This window comes from Rhea americana, unplaced genomic scaffold (genome assembly GCF_003343005.1).
Source record: "Rhea americana isolate MKP2758 unplaced genomic scaffold, rheAme1 scaffold_44, whole genome shotgun sequence".
In the NCBI taxonomy this organism is placed as follows: Eukaryota; Metazoa; Chordata; class Aves; order Rheiformes; family Rheidae; genus Rhea; species Rhea americana.
This window is the reverse complement of record NW_028186579.1, coordinates 587896-600098: the sequence shown is the minus strand read 5'-3', so window position 1 is coordinate 600098 and position 12203 is coordinate 587896.

Here is a 12203-nt window from a genome sequence, read left to right as displayed (position 1 = left end):
CAGCATGATTGAGTTTAAGGCTAAATGAATGCTAGTGTKAGAGTAAGGAAGTAAGTGGGAATTTAGAGTTTGAGCAGGACTACCTTTTCTGTGGCTATCCACACTTAGGTCAGGTACATAAGGTCAGCTCATGCACACATAGGTCAGGTATCCTGAAGCCACAACCTGAAAAAGCTTTTATTAATGTGGAGGCATTTCACATTGATAACTATTGCCTATGAGGAATCTATCCAACAATTTCTYGTCTTATTTTGAAAAAAAATCTTGTAAAAATCAAGGGTGAAGCCTATGGGGCAGACAGGAATGATTCTAAATACCTTGAAACATCTGTAGGTATAGGAAGATCAAGGAGATTTAAAAGAAATGCATTTGATGTCATGTTGGGGGTTCTCCTAAGCCTCCAACAACCATCCCTAGAGAGTGGCTGCTGAAGGTGTTYGGACAGCAGATGTTTCCAGACAACCTGTTAAGACGCCAGGGTGCGGAGCCCCAAGCCACCGCACACCTCTCACACAGATTTGCTTCTCCACTTCTCTGCTTTTCTGTAGAGAGGGGCAATCCACCTTTAGGCAAGCACTTCACTGCCAGAAATACTTCAAGGAATTGTTCCTCTCTCAGTGCTTATCCCACCCTGTCTAATTATGCATAGCGTTTCACTGAAAGCTTTCTTGAAAGGTAGACGTGCTGCATAAGATCTGTTACAGCAGGAGCCTGAAGAACAGCGTACGCTTAAACTGTTCCTTGTCGTTCYGGGCAACCCAAATTAAACATCCCCAGTAAATGCTGCAATCAAAAGAATAAAAGCTGTAACACGACTCAATGAATTTACAGTCCATATAATCACTAGATGACAAACATCTCTTGCTTGTGTGAAAAGTAAAAATGTTGTCGTTTGCATAGAGGGGATTTAAAAAAATGTTAAAATGTCGTGAAGGTCTCTACTCAGATCTTCAGCCTTCACTTGTAGCTGCTTACTCTAYCTGTCAGTGGATTTCTCAGCAAATAATGCGACAATCTTACCTGATTTCTTTTCTGGATACAATGTGCCCTACTATGAAATTACACATCTCACTTCAATATTTCTTTTGTAAGTGGATATTGAAGCATTCTGCAAATACTCATTGCAGCATATAATCTGGTGTCAGCTAAAAGYGTATTGATATTCTTAACCTAGCCCTTAATAAGCTGCTTCTAAGATGAAACCTAGAAAGTTCTTAGCTGCTCAAGCCACTGCCACGCACCAGTTTAAGGGAGGAGATGGATCGATTTAATTTAATGAGAGAATTTTCAGGTAGACAGTAACTGAGTTGGAATTTGGCCAAAGACTTGAGGTTAACGAACCTACCCTTATAAAATGTGTTACAGGATCTTTAATGRATACAAACAGTTGAGATCACAGTTTAATATCTTTTGCAGTGTACAGCAGAATGACAACGCTCTTCTCCCTGCAGTTGTACTGTGCTGCCTATTATATTGCTGGGCATTGAAAAAACTTTGCTACCTTCTGAAATACCAAGATTGCCTTCTGACTATCAGGACAGCAGCAGGCTGACCTGTAGGAGGAGTAGCTGGCTCRGGTATTTTAATAATAGCCCTTATATCAACGCGGGAGAACTAGAAAGAGCTACTAAGCAATTCAAGAAAACATTAACTGAATTAATGTTGAATTTGTTTTCCCTTTTTGTCTCAAAACTCCTGCTAATTTGCAGAATAATTTCAGACAAGTTTGCTGAGCTCTTCAGACAGACTGGACACATGGAAGGTGTCTCTAGACTTGCTGCTTTCCGTGGATAATTATTTCCATACCCATCAGTTCTTTTGGATTCTTTTTTATATCTTTATTTCCAAGTATCACTAACRGTTGGAAAAAAGAAGTATGAATGGAAAAGGTCTTCTCAGCATAAAAATGAAAGACAGTTGATGTTACAGTGTTAGTATCAGAAGTGGGCAGAGGGTATTGCGTTTTGTTATTGTAGATCTCCTTTAGTGCATGGTATTTCAATCATTAAAATAAAAGTCCCCTTGAAAGCAACTGCCTTTAAGATGCATGTTAACTTATATTTGCTTCAGAGATTAAATAATAGTACTCATAAGTCCAACGTTGTGTGTGATTAAATCTTTCATTGCGGAGTTTGAAAYGCTGATGTACTCGTTAGACGCTGCTCTGCCCCAGGACGGCCGCAGAGCAGACGCCAGCGGTAACTGGCCTGCTCTCGGTGCCTGGAACGAGTGAAGAGGGGAAAGCAAATCTCTCTTCAATTTARATTTTGTAAAGCTGTTAAAGCTTAATACTTGGTAAACCTGTGGGGATAAAGGGCAGTTTGGTTTGTCTTGTTTTAAACTATATATTTACTTTTATTTTTAACCTGGCAGTGGATGTGTAATTCCTAGCACACGGGCTTAAAAGACCTGAGATACCAAATGTCATAAGCACTCAGGAATTATAAAAAGCCTTAATGCTTACACCTATGTTAAGAAGCTGCTAAAGCGGTATCAGGCAAATTAGACTTATGCTAATCCACAGCCTACTGCAGAGTATAGTGGCTCTGAGAACAAATGCTAGTTCCAAAATCTGCATTCAAATTTACAAATTTAACTTTGGGCTTTTATTTAAGTATTTATTTTCATTGTATAGGTACACTTTGAAAATTAATATATGTTTCGTGATACTAGGATTGGATCTGGGGAGTGAAAATCAAATATATTTGAAAATATATATATATAGTATAGAGTGAATATGAAACTTCGATTTAGTGCCATGGCTTCCTGCATTCCCCCCCATGCTTTCCTCTCCAGTCTGCATACGTAGGAACAACTAGAGCGCAGAACCTGGGCGAGCGGTTAATTCCTTCGAAATGATACAGATTTGGTATTCAGCTAAAAAATATTCTTGTTTTTGTATCTGGGTTTGGATTATTAAGGGATAGTTATCCTTCTTTCCTGGAATAATTCTGCTTTTGGAATAATTTCAGGCAACAAATGGAGTCCACAGCGTAACTTACTGTGACCCACTCTGGCTCCCAGATTAATTTCTTCTGCTAATTTACTTCTCAATTGCCAGCTATGCTCGACCTTTTTTAACTCCTTCTGTGCCCCTCGGGTCACTAATTGCTGACATTCTTCTTCCTGAGGCCTTTTTTGTTTCTTATTTACTGAATTTSCTTATTTACTGTGCTTCTGTAAGTAAAGAAGTTGCTCTGTTASCGGTGCAGAGCTGCAAAGCGCCGCTGATGCTTTTTGGGAGCAGAAGCGCGTGCGAGAGGCTCCTATAACCTACTCTGCGACGGCTTGGCGACGCGCTCCGCGGCGGACGCGCGGCCCCGCGCCTCGTTCCCGCTGCGCTCGGGCCGGGAAGGGGCCGGGGCCGCCTTTGCCCGGGCCGAGGAGCCCCGCTGCGCCGGGCGAAGCTGCCCGCGGCGCGCGGCGAGGCTGAGCGGYGACCGAGCGGGCGCCCGGCGGGCACAGCCTGCTCCCTGGAAGCGGGGAAAGCGTTTTCCTCCCTCGGTGGAAAGCAGGGAGCACGTGTAACCGAGGGGGACGGAGCACAGGAAGGGGCTGCGCCGGCGCGGGGAGGAGGAAAATCCTTAATCCGCGGCCGTGGGGCAGCAGGTAAAGCTGCAGCTAAAACCTGCACGTCAGAGCTGTAATGTGAAATCCAAACTTTCACATTGCAATTTGCGATGACAGAAACGAATCGACGGAACAATTGAATTGAAGCTGATCATTATTCAGTTTTTTCCTGATGGTTTGACGGGTGAGCTGAGAGTGAAGTTTAAAAATTTCTCCTTTTAGCAGCAGCGTTGCTGTTCAGCTTCGGAGCGCAAGGCTGGCGAGGACGGGATCTGCGGTGCCCTTGGGTACCGCTGCTGGAGCTGGGATGGGTGTGGGCACTGGAGCAGCAATGCTGCTGTAGGCAAAGTGAAGATAGAAAGAAATATATAAAGGTTTCCCCATATCTTTYTACCCTTCTTTATGGAAATTCAGGGGATAGTGTATTCCACCGCAGTCCTAAGTGTCACTGCACAGTTTTCCTGCAGGGAGCTGGGCTGCTCCAGCTGGGACGTACCTGTCAGACAGCCCTTCTGCAGGCTGGTGTCTCCGTCCTTCTCCAGGGGTGCGCACGGCAAACCACCGCGGCGTGGGCTCCTTCGCGGTCCCCGGGAGCGTTATCCCTGTTGGATTGCACTGTTCTTATAAATGGTCCCTACTCATGGTAATAAAAGTGGCCCTGGAAAAGGAAGGACTAGTAAAGGCCAATTTTTAGTTCCAGAGGAAGAACCACTTCTGTGGATCACAGCACGATGGGTCCTGGTCCCAGTAAGGACGTATGCCTTATGAGGCACGTATAGAGTGTTAGAGAACAACAGTTCTCTAAATGAAAATTAATTCTCAGAATAACTTTAAGTTCTTGTGCTATTGCTCAAGTAAGAAGAACAAGAAACACTTTCTGTAGCACCGTCTAAATAACTGAGCGTGGATGTTAGCAGCCTATTGTCAGTCCAAGGACTGTCAAAATCAACTTCTCTGCTTTTGCAGTGAAAAATTATCCACAGAAGTGCTTTCTTCTAAATGCACATTTGTGATGTGCTTATATTAACTGTCTCACTACCACAGCTGTTACTGATGCTGTCACTTCATTTTTGTCTGTTCAAGACTTTTTTCTCATTTTCTTAAGTAATTACTTTATGCTACATAAGTATTTTGTAATTTCTTCCCGGTTCTAAGAGATACCGTTTTCATCGACCTTTACATCAATAGGTGGGAGTCACTGAACTTAGTGTTTTATTTTYTAAAAACTTAGTCTTTTGGGTCTGCATTGTAAATTGCAAAAAAATAAATGAAGCCTTGTAAAATTTGAAAAAAAATGATCTGTTTCATTTGTTTGCCTTTAGACAATTGTAAAATGTCAAAGTCTGAAGACAGGGGCGTGGACGAGGAGACTGGGAAATGGATGGACAAAGTTGTGTTAGTAAGAGTCAATCTGGATGTTGAAGTCTCAGAAAAACAAGTTTTTAGACCAAGTTCTGCATCACAATATAATATTGTATATTAACACCATAATTTGTGATGCTACCCAAGAAAGCCTCTCTTTGAGGAGATGTCCCCGAGCACACTGACTAATCCATTCCTGCCAAAACTGTCTCTTACTAAGTACGGGTGTGTTGTGCTGCCTGGTGGCCTCATGCCCTTCAAGCCATGTAATGTGTAAAAAATGGATGCTCAACATCACTGCTACCATGATCTCTTCATTAGTTAGACATTTCTCTTTTTCTAAAGTATTTTGTGTGCATTGGAAATATTTATTAGCAAAGAAAACATTTAATTATGTTTTAAAATGAAATCTTTGTATGTTATGGACCGGTGGACTCTTGCCCTTCCCTTCCTTTCCTGACTATGTCCAGCAGATGTGTCACACTGATGCAGCAGGGATGTCTGCACAGCCCTCATCCTCTACCTGAGCTTTGGGTTAATCTTTCCAGAATACATGGGGGGGTGACASTATCCCACATCAGAAGATGCTTCCCGTGAACACCTCCATGCAGAGGGTGGGTCATTGCCTCTGTAACATCTTTGCAGAACAGCAAGGTGGAGAAATCAAACCCCTAATGTAGGATCAGATCTGCTACAACCCACATGTATGCAGCTCCTCTGGTAAGTTCTGGGTGGCTCCTAGAAAATGGAAGAAGATGAGTGCCCCAAGAGGCTGATAAACAGTGCAGACCAGTTGATTACAGTGATTTTGGACTTGTRCATCCGTAAATGTTTTCCGTTATATGCCTGCACCATGAATTTACTCCGAACAATAGGTCATTTCTGCTTCTTTYTGAAGTCTCTGGATTGTAGGTTGAATAAGCTGGTGAATAACAAGACTCATCTTCCTTCCTCATGCTCTTGCTCCTCTTTCTCTCCCCCTTCGGCTTGGTGTTGCTAATGCATCTCCTTGCCGGCAGCACCCGCCAGTTCCCAGCCGACCCCTCGCTCTTGTCTCTGCAACGACGAGCCATACGATCCTTGATATTAAAATGCTTCCACTAGCTCTGCCATGATGTGGGGTCCAAGGAGCTTCTGCCACCCAGCTGGCTTTGCCAGKCTGCCAGCAGATTCAGGAAGACACCACCACGCTTGTTTATCCTGGTTCCCTTCCCAGCCCTGGCAGCTAGGTGTAATTGGTTGAGYGATGGCTGAAGTTCAGCACAATTCAGATGTCTCAGACAGTCTACGTAAACATCGTTCCTACTTAGAGGTTCTGTTGGAAGAAGCATCTGTTGGGCACTTAGAGAATTATAGGCTTTAAAAACTACCTGGCAATACTGGAGACCTTGAATCAGGCACAAAACTCTCACTAATGCAGCCTTTAATGTCTTAAGTAGGTATTTGGCTGCCACTCGCTTTGAGGCATGCTGTAAAGGGACATTAAAAAAAAAAGAGAGAGAAATCTGACTCCGGACCAGTGTCCCTGTTTGTCTCCTCTTGTTTTGGAGAGGTGGAATAGGAATTTGCAAAAGAAATGGACACAAGGACCATCTTCTTTAATTTAAAAGGCTTGTCTAAGTAGAACCAAGCTACAAGGGAATTAATTCGCTGCAGGGTTTGTGATTTCTGCTGCTCTTGTCTAACCAGATCTACGTTGTCCAAAACAAAGCAAGCAAACCAACCCCCCCACCCMAAAAAAAAAGAACACCAGAGCACGAGTGCTTTACAGMGTGTGCAATGCGAGCGGTACAGAAAATGCATTTAGGTTTCCAAATTTTAAACAGCCGGGGAATAAATCTGCGGAGTCGGCTGCTCCGTTTGCAGCTGGCAAGCCCGCCTCGCCCGGCGCCTGCCCTGCTGGGGCTCCCGAGCCAGGGCGAGGGCAACGCGGCGCCCGCAGCTCCCGCCCCGCCGCCTCCACCGGGGCCGGGGGAGAAGCCGCCCGCCCGGCGCGGCCCCACGCCCTCCCTCTGCCCGGGAGCACTCCGGGGGGCCGAGCGGGAGCCGCGGGCGCGGAGCCGGCGCGCAGCCCCCGCGGGAGCAGCTCGCCCCGCGGCCGGCGGCGTGGGGGTTAGTGCCCTGCCGCGGGCTTGTGCGAAGGCTGGATCCAATTTTCGGAGCCCGCTGCCAGCGCGCGTGAGTCATTTCCTAGGAATCCTACCTTTGGTGTTTGTTTCCCTTAGAAGGAAACTTGTAAAAGAGCAGCACCAGCTCTTCCCGCCGCGGAAGGAGCGCGCCCCCGGCGCCGCGCGCGTTTCTGCGCGTTTCCTCTGCTTTCCGCGGCGGACGAAAGCGAAGCAGAAAACGCGATTAACCCCGCAGAGCACCCAACGCGCGGTGCCCGCGGCGGTGCCTCTTTGGGACCGCGTGGCGCGATCTGGGGACTCTCCTTAGGTAACCGAGGGACTTTGCTTATCGGCCCAGCCCGGCTGCTGGGATCCTTTTCCTCTCTGATTTCCGTCATCATGGCAACGTCCAGCACCTCTTTAGCATCAAACCCCATTACAGAGCCAAAAACGCCCTCAGTGGCAGGTCACGGCTCAAGGAGCACCGATCACCGGCGGGACAGCGAAGCTTTTGCTCGCGAACCTCYGCTCGAACCGAGCGGCGCCTGGAGGGGTTGTGTGTGTGCCGCAGAACCACCCCTGGGGCCGAGGTAGAGCACGCGAGACATTTTGGCTAAGAACACTGGAAAAAGCCCAGGTTTGCTGAGCRAAAGGGAGATCGCGGGGTTTCGTTGTTCTCCCAGAGCAGGCAGGATAAGCATGCCTCAGGAGATGGCTGCAGGGAGCTTGATGTTGCCTTTTCTCCATGTCTGACAGAGCTCTGCAAMAAAAATAGATTAATATATTAATATATTTGCATAAATCCTGGRGCAAACTGTAGCCATCATAACTGCTTAAATGGTCATTGCGCATTGGCTATCAAAAATGCCGATACCTATAAAGGATCAAACAAAAAAGGAGACCTCTTTTCTATCAATACTATCTTCTTCCCTCAYAGAAACAAGAAGCAGGGAAAGGAGCAACTGGTAGTATTAGCTGTTTCTCAATTAATTCCAAAATATCAAAAAGTAATAGAGTCAAAGCACGCAACTCATTTCTGTCCCAGCAGGCTGGAGAAGGTGGTAATGGGACTCCACAATTTTGTACTGGAGAGTTAAGAATTCAAAAGCACATTTTCTTTTTTTTTTTCTTTTTTTTTTCCTGGAAAAAATGTTAGCTAAGAAAATCAGGGAACCCAAACTAACTGGGACTAAGCAACCCCCAAMAATTTTGCATGGGAATGAAAACTGAATGAAAAGATGAAAAAAAATATGCATGAACTCAGAAAGTTAGAGAAATATCTGCTTAAAATTCTGTTTGGAGGCAGAGCCACTAGATCATCTGGATTTCTAGCGTTTAAACTAGGAAAGGAGAAAGTGAAGCCACCTTTGAAACACTGCCGTGGAAAGGCTGTGTCTTGACACAAATCCATTTCCGATCTCGAGTGAATTCCCTTTGCACTGAACAGTGAGTCCAACTCAAGAGAAAAGAAAAAAAATCCCAACAGTGGATCGCTTGAATTTCCCTGAAGCAGGAGCCAAGAAATACAGGGAAAAACACTAGACTTGGCAGGTCCATAGTTTATCTACCTCAGAAGGATGAAGAGCCGAATTGACCCTGTTGGCACACAGACCTGTTGTTCTACCAGTTTAGATATTTCAGCCAGTCTTAACCCTTTCGCTTCACTCTTGCATCACGCTCGTGCTGAACGGTGTTACGTACRTTTCGGGTGCAACACGCGTTGGAAGGGGTGGAGAACCGTCCCCGCGCGGCGCGCGCGCCGGCTCGCTGCCACGTGCCGTCGTCTTCCCCTTCCCCTCGGCCTCCTCCGGGCAGTCGCCTGCCGTGTCCCTGCTGGGCGCCTCTCGTCCCAGGTTGCGGAGGTGCCGTCCAGCCCCTGCTCCTGCCCGGTGCAACCGTTGGAGCCAAGGCCCTCGTTATCTCCCATCTCTGCTTGTAACTTCCTCACCCTTGAACTTCTGGCATCTCAGCCAGTTTCATCTACTCAAAAGAAAAAAAAAAAAAGCAGCTCCAGCCTCCCCTTCCGTGCCCGTGGCTGCAGCCAGAGCCAGCCGCCTCCCGCTTCCCCTCCTTGTTCTCCCGCATCAATCCCATCCCGGGTTCTCACGTTCCAGGTCGTCACCGCTCCGCCTGGACGGTCACTGCTCCACCGCCGCCTCCGCTGCGCAGCTCCTCTCGTCTCCGCCAGCGCCTGCCTGCCTCGTGCCGGAGAGCCCGCCGGCCCCCTCCCACGCCGCCCCGGCCCGCAGGCTCCCCGCACGCCCCGGGACGCCGCTCCGCCGGGAAGCAGCGGCCGTGGAGACCGGGCGGCCGCCAGCGGGGCCGGGCTGGCGTCRGTTGGGTGCGGTGCTGCTGTCGTTGCTTTTTTGGGGCGCAGGCACCGCTCTGCGCAGGATCTCTCCCCTTTCCTCTCTTTCTTTGGGCTCCGGGTCCGCACGGCCTGTGTGCAGGGCTGGCGCAGGGGCGTTTCTGCCTTCCAAATAACGCCGGAAAGGTAACAGCCACGAAAAACGATGGCATTTACATTCCCTAAGCACTGTGATCCACGCGGATATAGTACGGTTATAAAACGATTCTGTCCTTAAGTTAGCTTGTTACGCTATGGAAACACTCCAGAGCGGAGAGTGTGATAAATACTGAAACCTCAGCAGCACTGAGGTCCAAACCCAGGACCCAAGGACGGCATTGCCTCTTCAGGGTGACTCTCTGGTCCGTATTGATCTTGGTGAGACCTGCGGCACTATTGTAGCAGGCATTTTCTATTTAAGTTTGGGTTTTTAGAGGCATTCTGGAACCGCATAAAGAGCCCTTTTCACTGACGCGGCATCAGGCTTGTTGTAACGTGAATGGCATCGTTACAGCTCCCTCATTAACATCATAATGGCTCTGGAGGAATAGGGAGGAAAACCCCGGCAAGCAAGCGGCAACGCCGGGCGGCCGCACTGTGCGAAACGGCGGACGGACGGAAAAACTTTCCCGTTTTAACCTCCAGGCTGCTGTAGATGCCTCAGGGTGTCCTTGCACTGCATGCCTTTGGCTGACAAAGTGGAAAAACTGCGGTAGCCGAAGGATTGAGGGCTGGGTTCAATAAAATATTGTGCCTGGCTTCCATGCCGCTGAAGCCCACACAAGGCTCCCCCAATGGCTTTTTTAAAATTGAATCCAGCCCTAAGCGTCAACCTTCTGCTGTAATTTTGTATAGTGAGTGCATTGTATGCTCAAATGTACATCTTTCATCCTGTACTTCCAGTGGTGCTAATGGAAATGTAACAATGCATGTGCTGTTCTGCAAAGTCTCACTGAAATGAATGGGGTTTTGGACGAAATCCCTACGTTGCATACAATAAAGCAAAAAACTGGGTTGGGTTCATGGCTGGAGGATGATGAGATCTGGGTTCTATTTCTAGTTCTGACGCTGATTTGCTGTGTGACTTTTGGCAAAATACTCAAGAGTGGATTTTGCCACCCTTAACGGGGAGAAACAGTCTCTTAATCCTGCGTTGCGGCAGAGTGCCGGAGTCAGGTCTGGCACCGCTCTGGAGGTCAGTAYGACCTCCCGCTGCAGCCTGGCAGTTGTGAGGGGTCGAGCTTTACCTCGAAGGCGGCTGACGTTTCGGATGTGCTGAGTACCCACGGCTCCCCTCCCGCTCCTTTGCAGCAGCTGCAAATCAGTGCTTCCAAAAATCAAACAGGAGCAAACAGCCTGCCCAGGATGGGAAGCCGTTTTCAAAGACCGGCCCCCAGCTTCTGTGCACTGAAGCAATTTCTCTGCTATAAAATATGGCTTATTTGATAGCTGAGTGACACCTATACAGCTTTGTAAAGTGTGCTGAGACCTAAAAGTCCCCCCCCCAGGAGAGTTCAARTTTATGTTTTGTTTTTATTCTATTTGAAAACATGCAGAATGTGCATGGACARTTGCTGTTTATAGAAGTTAACCGGCCTGCCTCTATTAATTTCGGGTGTTGTAAATAGCAGAAGCAGTTCATTTACTTTACAGGCTGTCCGCAGAAGTCAGTTTTTCAAGACAAATCAGCAGCGCTGTGCAGACGGCATCCCAACACTTCCTTCCTTCCTGTGGGTTTCTGCCTAAGCGTAGAAAGACCTATTTGTGATGAAATATGGTAAAAAAAACGCAGAGCCRAAATCTCCTCTTCCAATTCTGTTCTCGTAAAAAATTTCCACAAAGAGATGCTGAATTCAAAGCAAAGAAATATCGACTTTCCAAAAACAGCAGTGAGTTTCTTCCAGCCCTCGCTCTCTAAGGACAAATGCTGAGCATTGACATCGCGCCAGCATTGGGAGATTGATGGCTAACTGTGAGCAATTCCTCAGCACAGATTAATGAGAAGAGCCCGTGAGTGCTTTCTAACGGCAGCGTAATCTGTTCGCACACAAAATCTATGGCTTTTTAAGCCAGTTCTTAGGCCTTTTTTTAGGTCTTCTCCTTAGGTCAGCAGACTGACCCGCTTGCGGTTTTGACCAGACTTCCCACGCGTCGGCACTCAGCTGGAGCCCAGGGCGCAGCGGAGAACCTGCACCGTCTGCRTCGTGGCCACTCTGGGGGCTTAGGATTTCTCTCCCCAGAAAAAGCAAGATGGCATGGATACGCTGCTCCGAGAAGGCAGACCGGGGGTCACATGTAGCGTGCGCTCCCTTGCCCCTAAGCCTGTTTCAAGCCACAAAATAACTGGCTTATGAGGAAGGGCTTTATGCATACCTTAGTGCATTTGCGGCGAGGTCTGGAGGCCTTTGCCCAGGCCAGACGCTGAGGGACGCGAGCTCCCTGMGCGAGGAGCGTGGGGCAGACCCAGCGATGCACGCAAGGAAGAGAAAGCCGGCGCGTGCTGGAAGGCCGCTTCTTAATAAAGTAGCAGCCTTGCGCGTTCTTCAAGGGTTTAAGAAAACAACCGGCAGATGTGAATGATTTATTTTCCCTCCTTCTCCTGCGGTTTTTTTCCCCTGCCCCCCTCTCTCGCTGACACAAACAACCGCGGGGCTTCCACCTGCCCACCTGCGCCGCCTCCTCGCCGGGCGCTTGGACCCCCGTGTCCCCCCCGCTCCGCCCCGGGGAGGCTCGCACGGGGAGGAAGCGCTCTCCCGCTTTCTTCGAGAGAGCGGGAGGAGGCGGAGGAGGAGGCGGAGGAGGGGCGAGGCTGCGGC